This window comes from Thalassophryne amazonica, chromosome 9, assembly GCF_902500255.1.
Source record: "Thalassophryne amazonica chromosome 9, fThaAma1.1, whole genome shotgun sequence".
NCBI classification, from domain to species: domain Eukaryota; kingdom Metazoa; phylum Chordata; class Actinopteri; order Batrachoidiformes; family Batrachoididae; genus Thalassophryne; species Thalassophryne amazonica.
In genome coordinates, this window is record NC_047111.1 from 114,835,222 (window position 1) to 114,854,257 (window position 19,036).

Genomic DNA, 19,036 nt, shown 5'->3' on the forward strand with positions numbered 1-19,036 from the left:
GTTTCTAAAAACAAGAATTTCAGAGCATGGATCCAAAATCTGTAATCATGTCATCATCACCACTTTAATCATATTTTAGATCTTGTTCTGACTTATGGTATGGAAATAGAAGACTTAACAGTATTCCCTGAAAACTCCCTTTTGTCTGATCATTTTTTAATAACATTTACATTTACCCTGATGGACTACCCTGCAGTGGGGAATAAGTTTCATTACACTAGAAGTCTTTCAGAAAGCGCTGTAACTAGGTTTAAGGATATGATTCCTTCTTTATGTTCTCTAATGTCATATACCAACACAGAGCAGAGTAGCTACCTAAACTCTGTAAGGGAGTTAGAGTATCTTGTCAATAGTTTTACATCCTCATTGAAGACAACTTTGGATGCTGTAGCTCCTCTGAAAAAGAGAGCTTTAAATCAGAAGTGTCTGACTCCGTGGTATAACTCACAAACTCGTAGCTTAAAGCAGATAACCCGTAAGTTGGAGAGGAAATGGCGTCTCACTAATTTAGAAGATCTTCACTTAGCCTGGAAAAAGAGTTTGTTGCTCTATAAGAAAGCCCTTCGTGAAGCTAGGACATCTTTCTACTCATCACTAATTGAAGAAAATAAGAACAACCCCAGGTTTCTTTTCAGCACTGTAGCCAGGCTGACAAAGAGTCAGAGCTCTATTGAGCTGAGTATTCCATTAACTTTAACTAGTAATGACTTCATGACTTTCTTTGCTAACAAAATTTTGACTATTAGAGAAAAAATTACTCATAACCATCCCAAAGATGTATCATTATCTTTGGCTGCTTTCAGTGATGCCGGTATTTGGTTAGACTCTTTCTCTCCGATTGTTCTGTCTGAGTTATTTTCATTAGTTACTTCATCCAAACCATCAACATGCTTATTAGACCCCATTCCTGCCAGGCTGCTCAAGGAAGTCCTACCATTATTTAATGCTTCAATCTTAAATATGATCAATCTATTTTTGTTAGTTGGTTATGTACCACAGGCCTTTAAGGTGGCAGTAATTAAACCATTACTTAAAAAGCCATCACTTGACCCAGCTATCTTAGCTAATTATAGGCCAATCTCCAACCTTCCTTTTCTCTCAAAGATTCTTGAGAGGGTAGTTGTAAAACAGCTAACTGATCATCTGCAGAGGAATGGTCTATTTGAAGAGTTTCAGTCAGGTTTTAGAATTCATCATAGTACAGAAACAGCATTAGTGAAGGTTACAAATGATCTTCTTATGGCTTCGGACAGTGGACTTATCTCTGTGCTTGTTCTGTTGGACCTCAGTGCTGCTTTTGATACTGTTGACCATAAAATTTTATTACAGAGATTAGAGCATGTCATAGGTATTAAAGGCATTGCGCTGCGGTGGTTTGAATCATATTTGTCTAATAGATTACAGTTTGTTCATGTAAATGGGGAATCTTCTTCACAGACTAAAGTTAATTATGGAGTTCCACAAGGTTCTGTGCTAGGACCAATTTTATTCACTTTATACATGCTTCCCTTGGGCAGTATTATTAGACGGTATTGCTTAAATTTTCATTGTTACGCAGATGATACCCAGCTTTATCTATCCATGAAGCCAGAGGATACACACCAATTAGCTAAACTGCAGGATTGTCTTACAGACATAAAGACATGGATGACCTCTAATTTCCTGCTTTTAAACTCAGATAAAACTGAAGTTATTGTACTTGGCCCCACAAATCTTAGAAGCATGGTGTCTAACCAGATCGTTACTCTGGATGGCATTTCCCTGATCTCTAGTAATACTGTGAGAAATCTTGGAGTTATTTTTGATCAGGATATGTCATTCAAAGCGCATATTAAACAAATATGTAGGACTGCCTTTTTGCATTTACGCAATATCTCTAAAATCAGAAAGGTCTTGTCTCAGAGTGATGCTGAAAAACTAATTCATGCATTTATTTCCTCTAGGCTGGACTATTGTAATTCATTATTATCAGGTTGTCCTAAAAGTTCCCTAAAAAGCCTTCAGTTGGTTCAGAATGCTGCAGCTAGAGTACTGACGGGGACTAGCAGGAGAGAGCATATCTCACCCGTGTTGGCCTCCCTTCATTGGCTTCCTGTTAATGCTAGAATAGAATTTAAAATTCTTCTTCTTACTTATAAGGTTTTGAATAATCAGGTCCCATCTTATCTTAGGGACCTCGTAGTACCATATTACCCCATTAGAGCGCTTCGCTCTCAGACTGCGGGCTTACTTGTAGTTCCTAGGGTTTGTAAGAGTAGAATGGGAGGCAGAGCCTTCAGCTTTCAGGCTCCTCTCCTGTGGAACCAGCTCCCAATTCAGATCAGGGAGACAGATACCCTCTCTACTTTTAAGATTAGGCTTAAAACTTTCCTTTTCGCTAAGGCTTATAGTTAGGGCTGGATCGGGTGACCCTGGACCATCCCTTGGTTATGTTGCTTTAGACGTAGACTGTGGGGGGGTTCCCATGATGCACTGTTTCTTTCTCTTTTTGCTCCGTATGCATCACTCTGCATTTAATCATTAGTGATCGATCTCTTTTTCCTGGTTCTTTCCCTCAGCCCCAACCAGTCTCAGCAGAAGACTGCCCCTCCCTGAGCCTGGTTCTGCTGGAGGTTTCTTCCTGTTAAAAGGGAGTTTTTCCTTCCCACTGTGGCCAAGTGCTTGCTCATAGGGGGTCGTTTTGACCGTTGGGGTTTTTCATAATTATTGTATGGCCTTGCCTTGCAATGTGGAGCGCCTTGGGGCAACTGTTTGTTGTGATTTGGCGCTATATAAGAAAAAAGTTGATTGATGATAACAAAAGTCCTGTGGCTGTGCATTTTTCTGTGAAAAATCATAATGTGAGTTCACTCAGATACTTGGGTATAGAGCATGTACAACTTAACAATCGTGGTGGAGATGTTAATAATTTGCTTCTGAAAAGAGAAGCCTTTTGGCACTTTCTCCTAAGGGTTTAAATGAGGATTTCGATTTGAAACCGTTTTTGTAATTTTTTTTTTTTAAAGCCACCAAGTAGATATATGGTGTATTGATTGTTTGGTTTGTACTCTTGCCTTTTTGGTTACTGTGTAGTGATTTGTATTTTACTTGATTTTATTAATGTGTGCTTTGCATTAGTGTCTTTGTCTGTTTTCTTCTCTTTTGTTTGTATTGATTTTGCGTTTATTTATCTGATTGCTCTTATTAACTTGTGAGGATGTCAGCATCAGATAATTGGATCAGATGTTTTTAATTTGCTTGACTGGTCTTCAGCTGGGAGCAATCAATGATTATGGCAATATTTAGACAGGTGTGTGGCACCGAACATATTGTCTGATGAAGGGCATCTGCCCGAAACGTAACTTAATTTTTTTCTGTTAAATAAAAATTTTTCTGACTGAGAGCGCTGAGGCTGTGTGAATCATTTGGATTTTTTCATTGTGATATGCTGTTGATCCTGCATGCTTTATCAGATGCTTTGGATGTGTGTGTCTCCACTGCATGATATCATCCATCAACCTGTACATCACCATTACAAACAAGAAAGAACTCAGAGCTGATCCTTGGTGTAATCCCACCTCCACCTTGAACAAATTTGTCATTCTTACTGCGCATCTCACTGCTGTCACACAATCCTTGTACATGTTCTGCACTGCCCTCACATACTTCTCTGCCACTCCAGACGTCCTCATATAATACCACAACTCTTCTCTTGGCATCCTGTCATAAGCTTTCTCTAAATCACCAAACACACAATGTAACTCCTTCTGGCCTTCTCTATACTTCTCCATCAGTAATCTCAGAGCAAACATTGCATCTGTAGTGCTCTTTCTCAGCATTAAGCTATATTGCTGCTCACAGATCTTCACCTGTTTTTTAAGCCAAGCTTCTACACTCTAAAAAACTGCTGTCTCAACGAGAAAAAAATGATATAACAATTTGCACAAGTTTTTAACAGTTATTTCAACTTATTTAAACTTTCAACTGAGTTAATGCCACAAGAATTCTATAGTTAAGTTGAAATAACTTTAGTAAAGTTGAAATAAGTTTAAAAGAATTTATGCAAATTGTTACATCACTTTTTCTCGTTAAAACAGCAGTTCATTTTTTAGAGTGTACTACTCGTTCCCATAACTTCATGCTATGGCTGATCACCTTAATGCCTCTATAATTACTGCAGCTCTGCACATCACCCTTGTTCTTAAAAATAGGAACCAGGACACTTCAGCTCCACTCCTCAGGCATCCTCTCACTTTCCAAGATTTTATTGAACAATCTGTTTAGAAACTGTACTGCCATCTCTCCTAGACATTTCCATGCCTCCACTGGAATGTCATCTGGACCAACTGCCTTTCCGCTCTTCATCCTCTTCATAGCTGCCCTCACTTCATCCTTACTAATCTCTTCCTGGTTTACTCTTACCACATCATCCAGCCTTTTCTCTCTCTCATTTTCTTAATTCATCAGCTCCTCAAAACATTCCTGCCACCTTCTTAACACACTCTCCTCACTTGTCAGCACATTACCGTTTACGTCCTTTATCACCCTAACCTGCTGCACATCCTTTCCAGCTCTGTCCCTTTGGCCAATCGGTACAATCCTTTTCTCCTTCCTTACTATTCAACTTCTTGTACAGCTCACAATATGCCTTTTCCTTAGTTTTTGCCACTTCTGTTTTTGCCTTATGCCACATCTCCTTATAATCCTGTCTACCTTCTTCATCTCTCTGATAATCCCAATTCTTTTTTGTCTTTTTTCTTTTTTCTCCTTATGCTTTCATGAACATCTTCATTCCACCACCAAGTCTCCTTGTCTTCCTTCCACTGTCCAGATGTCACAACCAGTACCTTCCTCATTGTCTCCCTCACCACATCTGCAGTACTTTGCAGATGCGGTACTTTCCCTCCATCCAGTACCTCTCTCACCTGCTCACTGAATTTCACATAAGCCTTCCTCCTTCAGCTTCCACCATCTGATCCTTTGTTAAGCTCTCACTCTCTTCTTCTTCTAAACCACCATCCGATGCTGTCTAGCTACACTCTCTCCTGCCACCACCTTACGGTCTCTGATTTCTTTTAGCTCGCATCTCCTACAAAGAATGTAGTCCACCTGTGTGCACCTTCCTCCACTCTTATATGTCACCCTGTGCTCCTCCCTATTTATAAAGTAGGTGTTCACCACAGCCATTTCCATCCTTTGTGCAAAATCAACAACCATCTGTCCTTCCACATTCCTGCCCTTTATTCTCTACATGCCCATTGAAGTCTGCTCCTATCACCACTCTTCCATGCTTGGGCACACTCTCCACCACCTCATCTAACTCATTCCAGAAATCGTCTTTCCCATTTGTGCAGTTGTAGTCACATGATAATGCCTTAAATTTGGAAGTCTGCAGTATGAGAGTTGTGCACAAAGCAGAACAGATCTAAAGATCTAAAGGGGTGAGTTACTTGTACTACTACGTACTACTTTGAATATACTACAAATATAGTATTGGCCACATGCTCGTGCATCTGCCCACACCCACTCCAGGTAGAATTTTGAATACAGTAAATTGTGACCCAGTAATACATGTTTTGATACATGTATTTGCATTCACTGTGCATGTGTATCCAAGTGTATTGAGAATTATGCACCACCTGATGCTCAGCTGCGGCCCATCAAAGAGCCAGATGAAAGGTTGAACCACAGAGCTCAGCCCTGACATCTGCTGCAGGATCGCAGGTGAACAGATGGAGGACGACCTGCAAAGTGGTGAAGGTGCGATGCTGAAGACTCCTGCTCAGTGGAAACCTCTGACTCTGTTTTATATTTGCATTTTCATGCACACCTGCCACACCGAGCCTGATGGAGTGCTGTGATTTTCCAGATGTTCTGCTTTGCATTCATGTCTCTGCAACAAGAGCAACTGTTTCTCTGCTCATCAGTGCAAAGCATACTGTTAGTATTCCATTATGTGGGTTCCACCAAAATAACTTCCAAGAAAGTCTAAATAAACCTGGGGTCACATAAATTTTCCACATGACTGCTCAGAGGCCTAAGAGCAGCGGAGCACATTTAAAATATTACTGATGTAGCGATGATTAAAGTTTTTCCTGTTACCCAGCCCACTCATTAAGTTCTTTTCACTTAAAAGATGTGTTTGTTTGGTTCACCATTTGTTCATATTTATGGGTTATTTATGCATGCTGCTGGCAGATCACAAATCAGCTCGTTCATCACTACTTCCTCAAGACACATCATCGATTTTGGTCTTTAACAGAGAAGACTGGGATTTTTTACTCACTAGAAACATTTTGTTGTGTGTTGGGGGGGTGTGGCTGGACATTTTGGTGTTCTTTTCTTTTCTTTGCTCTCCAGGTGGTATGAAAACTGATTTGTCTGTGGAGAAGGTGCTGGCTGAAGAGTCCTTCACCCTCATCAACATCATGTGCAGCACCTGTGGATGGTGCTCACATGCAACCTTAAAGACTTTCAGCTGAAGCAGATAATTGGATGGCGTTCTGCATTTAAGCCATGTGTGATTCAAGCAGAATTGCCGGGAACTCGACCTTGTGATGTTCGTTTGTGAGACGCTGAGGACCGCGCCTGGGTTTGACACATCGAGCCTGTGAAGCAGGAAGGGTGAGGGACACATGCTGTCAGCACACATCAGAGGTGATTAATTGTTTGACTACTTGTTGATAGTAACTTGGTATTTTGTTACGCAGTATATTTGAATTGTGATGAGAATTGTGCAGCTCGCTTCTCACTGCTGTGGCGTGCAAACAAGTGATCCTCCACCTGTTGTGAGAAGCTGCTCATTTGCATAAAGCTTAAAATACAGACCTGAATGTGTTGCTGATGGTGTGTGTCTTTTGAAGGATATTAGTTGTAACTGCTGACTTACCTCACCTCTTCTATCCTTCGCAGAGAGTCGGTTTGTCGTGTCCACCTGGGGGGTGTTTGCCGGTAACAGTGAGTCCAGAAGCGCCGGGCTTCGATCCTTTTGGGCGCTGGAGAGCGTGCCAGCCTTCACTCCACCAGAATGACGCTGTTTTAGTTTTTACACTTTATTATGCACCAGAGGGTGAAAAAAAAAATTGTTTTTGTTATTGGAACCGCTTTCTGGTTATTTTAGCGCTGGGTTCCATCAGACGCAGGTCCGCTCCTCAACCCGCGTCGACACATAACACATTTGTTCTAGATCCATGGAGTCATCAGTATTCGACCCGATACCAACAAAACTGTTTAAGGACCTGTGGCCCACTCTTGGGCCTACTGTGTTGAAAATTATTAAATGTTACTAAATGTTTCAAATGTGCAGTGATTAAACCGTCACTTAAGAAATCTAATCTTGACCTTAGTGTAGTGAAAAATTATAGGCCGATATCAACTTCTGTTCAAAAATTCTGGAAAAGTTTTTCCGTTTTCATAGCAGCGCATGGACCACCTGATTGAGAATAACCTTTTTGAGCCACTGCAGTCTGCATTTAGAACATATCATTCCACAGTGATGGCTCTCACTGAAGTGGTAAACGATCTTCTGCTTGCAATGGATTGAGACACCACTATGGTTCTGGTGCTGTTGGATCTTAGCACTGTGTTTGTGGTCATATTCTACTTGATAGGCTGGAGTATCATTTTAGGATTACTGGGAATGTCCTTGCATGGTTGACATCATACCTGACCGGTTGTTCTCACTGTGTCTTGTACAACAAAACTACCTCCAACCTTGGTGACATGAAATATGGGGTTCCACAGGGGTCTGGCTTAGGCCCCCTGCTTTTCTCCCTTTATATAGAACCCCTTGGGCACATATTGCGCCGTTTTGGGATTATCTTTCATTGCTATGCTGATGACACTCCGTTGTACATGCCGATAACTGCTGGTAATCTCATGCATATAAAATTCTTAGAGCAGTGGTTTTCAACCTATGATGTCCCCCCCCCCCCCCCCCCCGGTGCCAGAGTTCTTCAGGGGTATCATGTGCCGGTGAGGGATGGGTATCATGAGCCGGTTCTTTTCGAGAATCGTGAAGAAATGATTTTGTTATGTGGGCCGCTGAAGAGGAGGTACTGCTGGCCCACTACCACCAGAGGGCGCCCTGCTTGGAGTGCGGCTCCAAGCACGAGAGGGGCGCCAGACCCAGAAGAAGTGACAGCTGTCATTCATCCCCTGCACCAGCTGTCACTCGTTCATCATCATCATCACCATCATAAAAGCCGGACTGCAACTCCACCTCCTCGCCGAGAAATCGACTACCGAGAGGTAATTTCTCTGCTGACTGACACATTGTGTAACCAACTGAACTTCTGTTGCAGCCGTTTTCCTGAAGTGTTGCCTTGTCTGGAGGATTGGCGTTTGGTGTGAGAGTGACGGCTTCACCTCGCACCCCATCCCAGATAAGTGGTAGATCAGGAGCTGCACGAGTGTGTGTGATTTGGAGGTGGAGGTGCTCCCTCCTAACTGTGTACAGACTGTAGACCACTGAGTGTACGGATTTACACTCATTCATCTTGTCTCTGCTTTTTGCCAGCAGTACCAGGGTCGACAGCCGAAGACAGAGGTCACCTGGGGATTCGGGGACTTGGCGGCTCCGGTGTTCTTCAGGACCGTTGGTGGTGGAGGCCGTGTGGGACGCGGCCTCTCTCTCGTCGGGGTCTTCTATCTTCGAGCCTGCCCACACGTCACCTGGTGTTAATTGACTTTGCAATTTCTGTGTATTTAGTTGTGTATTGTCACAACAGTAAATTGTTACCTTTTGGCTTACTCATTGTCCATTCATTTGCGCCCCCTGTTGTGGGTCCGTGCTACGACACCTTCCCAACAGATTTGATCCACCGACATCAATAGCCTTTTTGCTTAACAATTCCCTTATTGGTCCTTCAGAGTGGCCATTGTTTTTGAGGGAGTTTTATCTGGAAAATGATCATTTCTTTACTTTGATTGCAGACCCTGCAGCAGGTCTGCAATCAACTGCTTATGTAACGGCTCTGCTTTGAAGCCGAAACAATGAAGCAGTGCGCCGATCCACTGCTTCTTTGGTTCATTGCTTCACTGCTTTTCAGAAGCGACAAGTCCGCTTCTTAACCCCTCTGAAGTCATTTAAAAATGTCAATCATGAGTCACTTTTGTGCGGATTAAAGTCACTAACTGGGACTCTTGTCTTGTTGCAGGAAAGAAACGAGAATCGTCCACCATTCCATTTGCACAGCTCCAGTCACTGCGCCGCTCTCTGACGAGTCAAGTTAGAGTCTGGCTGGAATTAATAAATTCAAAGTGAATCACCATTTTAATTCAAATTCCACCTCTTTCCAAACGTTGTAACACAGACAACAAACTACAACAGACTAAAATGTTTTTTCCTCCAAAAATGAGACATCCTGCATTATTTATGAATTACATTGATGTTGACTGGCAGCACAGCCAACTGAGCTCAGCTCAGAGGTATGGCGTTAGATTTGTGCCATTAATGTCTGAAAGTAAATGCTTTTGAGAAAACTACAGATTTTTTTTAATTATTTTTATTTATGCCTGGAGATCAAGGATCCAGAGACTAATTTAATTTTTATGTACTTTAAGACTCAATAAAATGCTATTAACAAAGAAAACCTGTAAAGCCTACTTTTAGTACACAGAAAATTCACAGGAGTTATTGATAAGAGAATCAATAAGGAATCGGATCGATAAGCGGAACTGATAATAGCATTGATATCGATAAAATCTTATCAATACCCATCCCTTATTACTTATGTTAAAATGTGTTAGTTATGCCAAAGATGTTTAAAAACAGAGATGTTTAAATGTTTAAAAACAAAATGATATTTAAAATATGACAAAAGATAAAAATAGAAGAATAGAAAGTTCTTTGAAAACACATTTAAAATGTTTGAAAAGGGTGTAAAATGTGTGAAAGAATAGAAAGTTCTTTAAAAACATGTTTAAAATGTTAACAAAGGCTGTAAAATATTTAAACACAGAGAGTTCCTTAAAAACACACAAATACTTTTAAAATGTGTTTAACATGTGTAAAAGAATAAAAAGAAAGACACAAGGATATTGAAATTGGGTGTATGTGTGTTGTGTGTGTGTGTGGGGAGGGGGTAGTTATTCATTTGTTCTTTGAAGAGAGCTCACTCGCCCACACTTTGAAAACCCCTGCCTTTAGAGGATTGCCTTGCATTAGTTAAAAGCTCGACGTCTAGCAATTTCTTACTTTTAAACTCGGACAAGACTGAAATGATGCTTCTTGGTCCAACGAGACACCGGCATCAGTTTGATCACCTAACATTTAACCTAGGCTCGTGTGTCATACATCACACTGAAAGTGAGGAACCTTGGGGTGATTTTTGATCCTACTTTGTCCTTTGAACTATTAGAGATATTATGAGGACTACGTTCTTCCACCTGCGAAATATAGCGAAGATTCGTCCCATCCTCTCTATGGCTGATGCTGAGACCCTGATTCATGCGTTTGTCTCTTCTAGATTGGACTACTGCAATATTTCTATTTTCTGGTTTACTGCAGTCCAGCATTAGGGGTCTCCAACTGGTTCAAAATGCTGCTGCCAGACTTTTGACAGGAAGCAGAAAGTTCAACCACATTACACCCATTTTGGCATCTCTTCACTGGCTTCCTGTCCCAGTGAGATCAGATTTTAAGGTTCTGCTACTAACCTATAAAATTATTCATGGACTATCACCTCCCTACTTAGCTGACCTAATTAAACCCTATGTACCAACCCAGGCTCTACTTTCTCAGGGCGAAGGACTACTTTGTATCCTTAGGGTGAATAAAAAGTCTGTGGGCCATAGAGCTTTCTCTCATTATGCACCTACTTTGTGGAATGATCTCCCTATGGAGTTAACATTCTGATTCTGTAGAGACATTCAAGGCTAGACATAAGAGGCATTTATTCTCCATCTCGTATGGCTAGCATATTTTCATAATATGTTATTATTCTTTTTACCCTTTTAAATTCATTTTATTAGAAAACAGAGCGTGCCGTGGGCTCAATTTTATCTAAATTCTGGGTCTGTTAGTGAAGCTTAGGGCTAGTGGCCGGCAATCACCTTAGTATTTTCTCTGCTTTTCCGTCGCTTGACTGCTGATGAATTATTCCTTAGGTGTAGTTTTTCTGGGAGAGTGATTCTGCTCTTTTTCCTATCTGTCCAAGGCACAGATAGTGATGAGGCTACTGATGACAGGGTGCTGGATTGGCTGTGAGATGCCATGCCTAAAGCTGGTGCAGCACACTGCAGGGTTCATTTTGAATGGACATTCCTGTGGGAACAGGCCCACTGACAGCATGAGGACTGCTGGATGACCACTGCCTGTAGCATAACCACCTGTGTGGACTTCTCATCAAATACATATTGTTTTGTTATTATGTCATGTTGTTTTGATTTCCTGTTTTCTGTTTCTCCACCTTTGTAAACTTTTGTAAAACCTTGTAACTGTTAGTAACTCACCCACATGTTGCACACATGATACTGTTGCTTTAAGGACCTCCGTGTTGATAACCATTTGTAAAATCCAGGCGGCGTTTGATGGCTTTCAGTGGAGTGAGTATCTGAGAAATTGTTTAACAGCTGGGCATGTTCCAACTTGTCCTTAAGGCTTCCAACGGAGGTGTTTTTCCTGTGGCGGAGCGTCGCGGCGGCTGCAAGCCAACGCTGCAATCCGTCCGCACGTCTTTCATTAAAAAAATCTCCTTTAACAGTGGAATATCCGGATAAAATGCTGAAACCGACTTCTTCTGAAACTTCTCTGTTCTCTCACGATGTCCTGGATCAATAGAGCCTGAAATGTGGAGGTTTTCAGCTTGAAACAGGCTGACGACGGCGCCTGAGAGCGCTGCGCGACGTCCCGCTCCGTGGGATGTCCTTAAAGCGACAGAATCACCTCAAAATCTCTCATCAGCCGTTAAAATTTTCACCGAAAACCAGCTGAATTTTTCGAACCGTGTCCACTTCGATGTGCCTCACAGGTTTAGAAAAAATTTTGATCAAACAAAGCGCCAGTCTCTCAGCAACTTCTCAGACAAAGGAATTCCGACGAGGGGCTGGACGACTCCTCCCACAAGGAGTGCTCACAGGCGAATGACGTCACCGACAGGCATGGAAAAACTCACGCATGCACACGAGGGTTCAAGCATGTCTGACATAAAAACATATGAATGAAATCCATATAGTTTTTGAAAAAAATAAAAAGGACCTATACTTTATTGACAGACCTCGTACACTGTAATTTTGTCTTGGGTCTCTTGGTTTATCGCGGTGCACTTTTGCAGAGTTTAAGTGGTCTTTAATCTTTGAAAACAAGGATTTATTTAAAGGTGCTGAATTTTCAGGAATTTTGCAGAGCAAAGTGTTTTCTTTTTAAAATCCTTTAAAAAAAAGTTTTTTGAATAAGGACTGGAAATGTTTTCTGTCATTGTGGCAGCTGCTGAATCATAATTTATATGAAAATGCATTAAATCATGTAATCACATTAAAATAGACACAGTGTCCGCTGCCTTCTGTCCAAGATAAACATCCAAATACATGAAGACAAAACTGGCAAATTTCAGATCATTGTGTTTGTGGCTATTTGCATTGGTATAATTATTCGTTGCTGATCGCACAGCCACAGTTTTGTTTTGACCAGGAGGAGCAGAAAAGGTCCTAAACACAACCAATTAGGATGATGGATGAGCTGTGCCTCAGTAAGAATCCCACAAGAGGTGTGAACACACAACTCAAATCACAACACAAACAAAGAAAAACCTCTGAGACGAACGTGGAATATTTTTCATCTTGGGATTTCTTGGTGCTTTGATTCCATTCCCTTGGTTGACTGTTCTTTTATCAAACTTGACACACTGTTCCATTTGAGGAGATTTGTGGTGCGGCTCTTGATGTGTAATGGAAGGCGGACCGTGGGGGGGTGTGTGTTTGGTGATGACACTCGATGCATTGCCTTGTGGGAAGATGGAGGCTGCAGCAGGCCTGCCACTGTTGCTGATTGCTTCCTATTGAGCACAGGTGCCCTTGGGATCACAGTTATGAAACGCTCAGCATGCAGAAGCATTGCTCTGTCCTGCCTCCTGCTTTGACCGACATGACTTATACGGCATATCAACGCTTTTACCGTAAAGTACCGTCAAACCACCTGAGACCCTGAAGGCCTCATTGAAGAAATCACCCATATGTAAACTGGCATTAGGCAGAAAATTGACATTTGCCTCTTGGCAGCCTCTGTTTCTCAAATGTGTTAGCGCCCCCCAGCTTTCATGCCACTGACTCACAACATAATGTTTGCACATTACACTGGTGCCAAGTGAGTAAGTTCACACTACTGATAGTGCAAGCTTTATCTATTTTTGTAACTCAATTTTTTTTTTTTTTTTTTTAGCAAATATGGATTAGACACGGTGAAACAGTTATGTTGTTGGTCACGGATGAAGTGTCTGAATTTAGGACACATTTGATGAAATATCAAGGGCAGAAGCAAACATTATATCATCACAGACTCACAGAGAAATAATTTGCATGAGTGGGAGTCAAACATGGGAGTAATAGCATGATTAAAAATGGATCACTGTTTTCTGAAACCCTCCATCATGGAACCAGAACCTGCTGGAAAAGAGAAGTGGCAAGATTATTCTTAGAGCAATAGTCTCAAAGAGTGCAGGAGAATAGCCCCACCTAAACCAGAGCACCCTGTATCCTGAAAGTGTTGTACCCCTGAATATGGGGTAATGTGCTGCAGTACCTCTGAAAATATGAGGAAATAATCACAAGAGTTATTTCTGGTTGTTTCTCTCTGAATGAAAGCTTTCACCTTGTTTCTTTTGAGGCTGGGGAATGCTTTTCTCACTGTACTGAATACTTTAGCTTTTTCAGTCTTATTCAAGATGCATTCAATGACATTGTAACCTATAATGGGGTGCGACAGGTAACAACCTTTCATTACCAACATGGGAATGATCATTTTCTCAGGTGGTTCTGCCCCAGAAACAAGTTGGAATGTAGTCTCGATCCACCCGAGGTATGGCATGCTGGTCCCATTGGCTGCAGTGAGGCTCAATTCAGTGGAGTCCATAATCTCAGCAACATCTCTCAGCTTTAGGTGTGGCAAGTAGTCCTCTTTCCATCTCTCGTCAATGATTGACACTTGTGAGCCTGAGTTCCACAAAGCCTGAAGTTGGTGGCCATCCAGGAGACACTCGACCAAACACTGTCTGCCCACCAGAGATGTGACCTTGTGAGGGGTGTTCACCTGGGCCGGTGGCAGTGGGATGTGGACCATCTCATTTTCATTGTTTATCGTAGACTTGTTGCATTGTCTCTTATGTTCAATCCAGTGTTGCTGCTGACATGGTTTAGAACAATAAAATGTCTTTTTACACGCTGAACACCGTCTCAAGCTCATGTCTGGATTTTCTTGTTTGCAGTGGGCACATTGTTGGGACATGTTGCTGTGAGCGATGGTTAACACTCGTCCCTCAGTGGTAACCATTGCCTGTTTAAATGTCTCTCTCGAGGTGGTTTTGTGCCTCTGTTTTTGCATCCAGCTTGGAAGTGTTCCTCACTCCCACAGAAGAAGCAGTGGGTGCAGTGCTCATTAGCTACGGACTGCTGGCAGGCGTGGCACCTCCTTTCTGGACGAGCTGAGTGACCTTGGAAGTGCTGTGGTGGATACTGAGTGGGTGGTGGTCTTTGGTGGGGGCCCTGATATAAATGAAACTGCTGCGGGTCCCGGTCATACTGCATAACTGGTGGCTGAGCGTATAACTGAGCACTAGACACTGGCTGTTGTAGTGTCTCTTTAATTTGAGCTATCTCTGCACTGAGACCTTTCAGGGAGGCTACGTCTGTCTTAAGATCTGCTAGTTTTGTGACTAGTTCAGGAGGGATTTTAGCTTTAACTTCCTTTACTGAATTTTTAACAGGTCTGGCATCCTCGGACTGAACTGCACTCACACTAGTGGCTGACTGTGAGGCTAAACACCTTTTCTTGTGCTTCCTCTCTGTTTCATTAGCACAAGCTATGTTTAATCTTTCTAGCAGGAGCTCATCGGGAGTATCATAGTCTAAGAGCAGTGGCTGCATGTCTATCCTGACACTGTCACTCTGAAGGCCTGTCAGTATGGTGTGCAAGCACATACGCTGAACTAGTGCTGGGTCATACTTAAGACCTGACTCTGACTCCTGTGATGCAAATACGACTTTATGCTTTAAATCGAGGACCCTCATCAGGAAATTCTGGGCAGTCTCTTTAGGGTTCTGTACCTCTGAAGCAAGTTGTTTGTAGAGTTTGGTGGCACTCTTCTCCTGGAAATGAGAGCGAAGAATGCGGCTTAGAGTGGGCAAAGTGAGCTGGGCTTTCCCCTCCAGGTAGCTGTGCAGTTGTAGACCTGGCAAGATAGCCCTGATGACAGCATCTACAATGTCAAGCTCCGAGTAGCCTCTGCTCAGTCCATTTTCGATCTGATGGGCAAGACTGGAAAATGTCAGTTTATCCTTCTAGCCTGGCTCGCCTATTTGGCCTGATATTTTGAAATCTTTGTGCCAATAGGTGCCTGGTTGCTGCTGACCGGGCACACTACTCACAGGGCGGTTACTTGTTTGGGACTGAATATTCGCCACTGTGCTGCTCACTGTATTAACTGTCTGTGTTACCAGTGAAGTAGTAGTTGGCTGGTCTGTTCGCCCTGAGTCTCCTCTTTCATTTACATTTTCTTCAGGTAAGTCATTTTCAACATTTATTATTTCAGCAATCTTGTCCTTCAGTGACAATAGTTCAGACATCCCTTCATCCTCCAATTCTTTCATTTCCTCTCTTTCAATATGCATCTGGATGTGCATCAGCAGGGACAGGCGTGTTTTTGTGTCAGCCTTTATTTTCCCTGCTATACCAAGAAAGTCACAGACGGACACTAACTGCTCTTTAGGCAAGGTGTGAACTTCATGCACGATTTGTTCTTGTTGCTGTTCCAGCACTGACATCTTGGCATTAGACAGGAGGAACTTTTGCAGGTACAGGGGAGGCCAAGCTGTGGGGTCTGTGCAGCTCCTGATGATCTCTGGTCGGCCTCAGGAAGCGTGGACTGAAACACAGCTGCCAGCTCTCCTTAACAGCAACAACTTCCTAACTGTAGGCTGCCTGGGTGATGTGGGGGATTTAGCAGGCTCAGACTACGATGTACAGGCTGTGGACATCGGACATCTAAGCGGCAATCCCAGCAAATTACAATTACAAATAGATTTACAATAGAATTACAAAACATTTAGAAAAAATAAAGAATAACATACTTTTAACCAACTCTTAACTGTATTTATATTGTTCTGAAGGCTTTTATGTAAATGTATATTTATTACAAACCTTTTTAACGTTTTAAGCACTTTCCTATTTTTAACTATTTCTATTCCCTACTATTTTTAATATGACATCACCTTATGAGTTATCATTGTTTTCCCTACTGTTTTTAATAGGACATCACCTTATGAGTTATCATTGTTTATTGGCAGAGAGCTAATCACTATTTATTGGTGCTGAGCATAGTTTTAATAGGCGTGCTACCCTTCTAACCTATCACAAAAGCATGGTTTTGTTTTGCTGTGTGGACCCCCCCTTGTCTATAGGTGGTGATTACATTATAGACAGAACTTTATTAGTCCCTTGGAAACACTCCCTCAGGGAAATTGAGGTTCCAGCAGCATTGTATAGTGGCACACAGGGTAAGAAGCACATAGAGTATCTGAAGTAAAAGTAAGAAACAATTTGCACAATGTAAATATAAATACCAGAAATATTGCTTGCTACTGGTGACTAATGTTCCTCTCCTTCCCGTTGTCTATCTTCCTGTTACTCCTCCTCCTCCAAGTGAGGAGTGTGATGGCCACATGAGACCTCATGAAGTATTTGCTGTTATTTATGAGCCCACTAGAGGGCAGTCTCTTATCAAAACAGGCACAAAGAACATTGCACTTCAATTTGCCTTGACCTTTTTTTAAATCACTGCCATCAGAAACCCCCCCCCTAATATTTCATGTGGCACACTACCTGTAGGCATCCCTCAAATTTTCCCAAAATGCTTTTGTGTACCACCAGAAGGGTAACTATCATGATTTCCAACAAGCGCCCATTGGTCTTTCTGGTGTATGTTGTGAATTATCAACATACAACCTGAAATTTAAATACAAAGTTTGCACATTTAGTAATTGTGTTGTCCCGGCTCTAAATACTCATGCTGGAGCCCAGGAGGAGCTCATGGAAATCAAACCTGCAAATGTCTCGGTACAAGCACTTTGCGGCGGTCAAACCTCTTTAATGAGCCCTCGTTACCTTGCGGACTGATTGGCAGAACAACAGAAGAATCCTTCAGTGATTGTGTATTTCTAAATTTTCCTGGGGTCAGACGTCACTGGAGGTTATGCAAGACATATAACCCCGCAGGAATCACAATTCATCCTCATCTGTGCTTTTAATAAATGAACAAAGTGAGCGCCTTGAGGCAACTTTGTTATCATTTGGCACTATATAAATGAAATAAATTGAAATTGAATAGATGTGTACATTACCCAGGATGCCTGTCAACACATGACACCATTCTGACTTAGAATTACAGGCTTTGATTAATTTCCCATCCATCTTTGTCATTCATCTTACTGCCATCCACTCTACTTTTCTTGCACAGCGGTGTCTTTGCTGGATCTGCGTCTGTCCTGTGCACATGCCCGAGTCCCGCCTGTGCTTGAAGCGGGGGTGGGGGTGCAGCATTATAGTCAGTGATGACAAGAATTGATTTCCAATTTCCCCCACAATGACTGCATCATTTCCAGTGACTCAGGCAATTTGGCGTGCCTGACTGAGGCGGCCGTAGGCTGTAGATCAGGCTGACAGCTGTCTTCACCTGAGGCCCTGCTTGCTCAGATCAGGCAAAGATTTACAGAGTCGTGTCAAGAAAACTGAACGCTTTTCTCAAGCAAAAAAAAGAAAACAAAACATATTTATGCTTCTGTGATTGCACAGGGTATAGTCGGAGGAGGTGGAGTGTTGAGCTCCGTGAGCATCCTGGATCAAGGCCAAAATCAGGCAGTGACATTCATATCTCCGGGATCTATGACATGTGTGGTGTATGACAGACACCTTAACAAGAGGACAAAGAGTGAAGTCTTCGGAGTGGAGCTGAGAGACCTGAAGGCAATCAACAAGTTAAGATGATACCTGGTAGGGTTGTTTCTTGGTCTCTCTAGAGACTCTGAATGTTTCCTAAACATGATGCACCATATAGGCGAGTCGCTGCTGAGGACGCCAACAGAGTGTCCAAGCCAGAGGAATGCAGTCATAGCAGGTAGCTATGGCAGACAGATGTCTACTTGTAGCTCAGGAAGGGCTGCAGGTCTGCATGGGTGGTCGCCAGTCAGCACGAAAAGATGCTTCAACGGCATCGTTGGTCTAAGGAGCTGTAAATGGCGACCAACCTTGTCTGTGGAAATAACCTGTGATGGACTGGCGTCCTCTCCAGTAGAACTGCAGACTCATTTGATGCATGCTGCAGTATGCGCTGATTATGTCCTGGTATTGGAATTTGGGTATAAGGATGGTTTGTCGACTGGTATGTGTACTGCAATGGTTGTTGAAACAATTTCATATTATGTCAACAAGGGTTCTCATGTGTACGTTCTTATGCAAGTAAAGCATTTGACAGGATCAATTACTGTTGTTTAGTATTTAGAAAACAGATTCAGGTTTATGTTCCATATATTGTAGGTTTCTTTTAAATATACCTCAGTCAAAAGCTGAGAGTTAGGTGGGAGAATATATATTCCTCTTAATTTTCAATTTCTAATATTATTATATGGTATGTGATTTTGCCAACTTCTGAATGGCCCATTTGCCACTTTCTGAGCTGTACCTCATGCCGAGTAGACCGTGCATGTGAAACGAGTACACCTCGCATGCAGCGTAGCGCTAGCTAATCGAGCGATGCCTTCTATTGATAACAACCAATCAGATAACGCGATACAATGCCTACTTTGGCTGTCAGATTGTTGACAAGATGGCAGAAGGCAGGTTTGCGTCTGT

The 19,036-nt window shown here is 42.3% G+C and overlaps 1 long non-coding RNA gene across 1 annotated transcript; it reads right to left on the reverse strand.

The window, feature by feature from the left end:
* Positions 1-2,795: 2,795 nt before the first annotated feature.
* On the reverse strand, positions 2,796-8,470 carry LOC117516633. Its single transcript, XR_004562498.1, has 3 exons — positions 8,459-8,470; positions 4,059-4,063; positions 2,796-2,929 (listed from the first exon to the last, which is right to left on the reverse strand). It is a non-coding gene; the product is annotated as an uncharacterized LOC117516633 (long non-coding RNA).
* Between the last annotated feature and the right edge of the window lie 10,566 nt (positions 8,471-19,036).